The sequence below is a fragment of the Grammomys surdaster genome, unplaced genomic scaffold (assembly GCF_004785775.1).
Source record: "Grammomys surdaster isolate TR1022 unplaced genomic scaffold, NIH_TR_1.0 125807, whole genome shotgun sequence".
Classification (NCBI taxonomy): domain Eukaryota; kingdom Metazoa; phylum Chordata; class Mammalia; order Rodentia; family Muridae; genus Grammomys; species Grammomys surdaster.
The window spans coordinates 237014-240809 of NW_021620638.1; positions in this window are offsets into that span (position 1 = coordinate 237014).

A 3796-nucleotide genomic window follows, 5' to 3' on the forward strand; every position below is an offset into this window, starting at 1 on the left:
CAGTCTCTGTCTCTCTGTCTCTGTCTCTGTCTCTGTCTCTCTCTCTCTCTCTCTTTCTCCTTCTCTGTCCTTCTCTGTCCCCTCTCTTTCTCTGTCGCTACTCCCTTCTCAATCCTCCTTCCCATGTCCCTAATAAACTCTATTCTATACTACACCCATCTTATGGCTGGCACCTCAAGGGGAAGGGATGCCTCATATCAGAGATGGTGTACTTGTAGTCACGTTGCCAAGAAACATGCATTATAAACACGGGAAAAGGAAGAAGATGGTCACTGCAAGAAAAGTTCATTTTGAAACTGGCTAGGAGGAGGGGGCTATGGGGGAGGGGTACAAGGAACAAAGACCTGACTGTTAACTCAAGAACCTCACCTAGTCACCTATGGCATTCCTTAAAAACTGTGCAAAAAAGTTAAGGAACCGGTGAAGTGTTCACTGGGGTGGCTGATAACTTAAAGGCAAGGGCCTGGACCAGGATTATTAAAGCTGTTTTTGTTATCAATAAACAAGTTACCATGGCTCTGCTAGTGAATGAGACAAGTAATCCAACTAACCGAGTGATTAAAAACATAATACAGCTGGGGAGCTGGGCAACTGATCCATGTGAAGGTGAGTGGAACCACCCCCTTCACACCCCGAGTGAGCAGCACAGTGAGAGCGCTGGATGACACCTTTGCAGTGACTTCCTGAGAACTGTGGCAGATTCTTAATGGGAATGGACTGTGAGCCTCATGAGGGCTAGGTGGGTAAAGGCACTTGCCATGCAAGCTTGATAACCTGGGTTTGATCCCACTGACGTCTATATGAACTGGACATGTAATTGTCCAGAAGTTTAAAGGCCAACTAGCATGGAGTCTACAGAAAAGTAGAAGCAACAAGAGAGACCATGGCTCAACAAGAAAGAAGGTGAGAATGGACTCTCAAAACATCACCCTTTTCTTACACACATATACCATAGCATGTGCATACCTTAATTCACAAACACACACATAATACACATCGACAATAATAAATATTTTTTTAAAAAATAAAGGATAGAAACCCTAACCAATGCTTGCCCAGCCATTTCTGCTGGGTGATGTGTCTTGCATTCTACTGTTTACCTGCTGCTTGCTGTTTTGCTCCCTTGATTCTGCTTGCTAAGTATTTAATAAACTCATACATTCAAAATGGAAACGTTATCATGGATCATTCTCTGTGTGGAAGACCTAGGGATGAGTCAGTGTGGCAAAGAACTAAAACTTCCTGCTGATGGACAGACAGAGAGAAACTGAAGTTGCCAACAACACACAATGGGGATGTTCCAGAAGGTTCTGTCACCCTTATTTATACTATCAGACGGCTATACTAGTCTTGACTGACATCTTCATTCAAAACCTCATTAGATCCTTGTAAGCAGCAGCCAGATTACCAATTCACAAAACCTCAAACATTTGTTTTTATAAGCCATTAACATTCAGGAACTGATTGTTTACACAGAAATAGGGAACTCAGACTTGTAACCAAAGGCAACCAAACTCTGCTCTTCATTCAATATTCAGTGTCTAGAACAACAATCCTCCTCATCTCACCTCCTTTCCAAGCATGCCAAGGTCTTCAAGAATAGCCACTGTCTTGTCCCCGCTGTCAGGGTGCTGCTCGCGCACCCAGGCCTGCAGCTCCCCTGGCAGGATGGTCAGGAACTGCTCCACCACCAGCAGCTCCAAGATCTGCTCCTTGCTGTGGGTCTGCAGAGTTCCCACAACCTGCTCCAAACTTTCCGAAGCCCAGGAGTCTCTTGGTAGCAAAAATGTCTAAAATGTTGGTGTGAACCCTTTTGGCCAGGAAAACTGTTCACTGGCAGATAGCTTTGTTGGTCCCGGAGAAGACCTTCTTGGACCTTCACATTCTTAAGGACATCCTGTCCCTGTGGTGAAGCTATTCTGGGATTAATTTAGAGGGTCTACAGCAGTGAGTTGAAAGAAAAAATATGATTAAAGACACATTGATTCAATCTTCTTAAGGAGCATGAACCTGACAACATGTCAATGGTAAATATGGTAAATAAAAGTAGTGAGAAAATACAGAGAATGGAAGCAGTGTATAGAATTGATATTAAGTAGAAGCGGCCAGGCATGGTGGCACATGCCTTTAATCCTGGCTTCATTTGGGAGGCAGAGGAAGCCAGAGCTATGTAGTGAGAGCCTGTCTGAAAATAAAAATAATTTTTAAGTATAAATAGGTATTACTTGCATATTACTTGCATGTTTGGGAAAAGCATATGGGAAAAGACACGTTAATGGTCTCAAGTCTAGCTCCTTCCCTACAATCTTGTATTTGTAATACTTTCCACCCTTGAATTGTGACTCTGAGCTCAAGCACATGACTTAACTTGGCTCATGGGCCAAAAACCAGAGACCTAAAAGTACTTGTGTGACTGGGTTTGCCTTACATTTTTCTTCTCAAATTGACCTAAGGTTATACCCAGGCAAAAGTCTTCAGATGATCTGAGACTCAAGAGGAGTTAAGTCACCCCACTAATGATAAGACCAGCCTAGACAAGCTACAAATGGAGGGATTGATAGGCATATGGGTGTGCCTAACTTAAAACCTGTAGAATTATGTGGCCATTCTACAATAGGCAGCAAACATGCAAATATGCCCTGCCCAGCATTGGCCAGAAGTGGCCCAAGGCCGAGTGATATTCCGCTATTCTGTCAGAGCCAACAGATAACTGAAATACAGGAACAAGGATACGGCATAACTATGGAACAAATGAGGAAGATGAGAATGCTTTTGATTGTGTAGTTTGTATACTTGTATACATGATCATCGTGAAAATTTAGAATAAAATATGTATTCCAAGGAGAGAGAGAGAACACACAGTGTAATGATTCAAATATCCGGTAATTTATGGCAGCTGAAGGTTAATGAAGGCTATAAAAAGGGCAAAAAGGGAGATTAAAAAAAAAACTCAGTGGGCATGAAACATTGAGAACTATGGATTAGAAGCAAGGACTGAATGCAATGCAGTAGGATTAGTTTGAAACAATTGGGATTTCCTAGTGAGAAAAGACTAATGAGGTGGATCCAATATCCCAGACCAGACAAATGACAAGAGAAGTCGCTTAAGGGTACACATCATGTTACTAATGATAGGCAGAGGGTTCTGGTGACTTAGCTATGAAACGTTAAATATGAGTGAAAAACAAAATGTGTGATGCAGGAGATTGAAAAGATTCATAAGCATGCAAGAAAATACCACCAGTAGAGGTGCCTGCCACCCTGCCTTAAAAGTGAATTAGATACTGAGAAATAGCCAATTCCCAAAACTAATTCTCTGGTTTCCACAGGAGCACCAGGGCATTTACACACAAACGCATCCATACAAGATTCATTAGACTGAAATAAAAAGCTGAAAATTTTTGACTCTCTTTCATGGAAAATTGAAGTGGGAGACTGGGGATCACTTGAGTTCAAACTGTAAGCACTAAAGGAGAGAACTGCACATGGGGCCAAGGATGAAAAGAGCACTGGAACCTGCTGAAAGCCACAGGCCAGAGGAAGGAAAGGCAGCTAGAATGTCTGTGGCCATGTCAGAAGAGGAAAGTGACAAAGCATAGGCTGGCAAGACATTAGAAACACAGGAGATTGGATTTTACAAATGATCGGGGGAATTCTAAAGGCTTTTTAAAAAAGGGAAAAGACTGGATTCGAGTATTGAAAAGTTCTGCCACTGAGTGGAAACAATGAGACAAAAGCAAGAGTGGAAGCCTAACCCTAACCCTAACCCTAACCCTAACCCTAACCCTAACCCTAA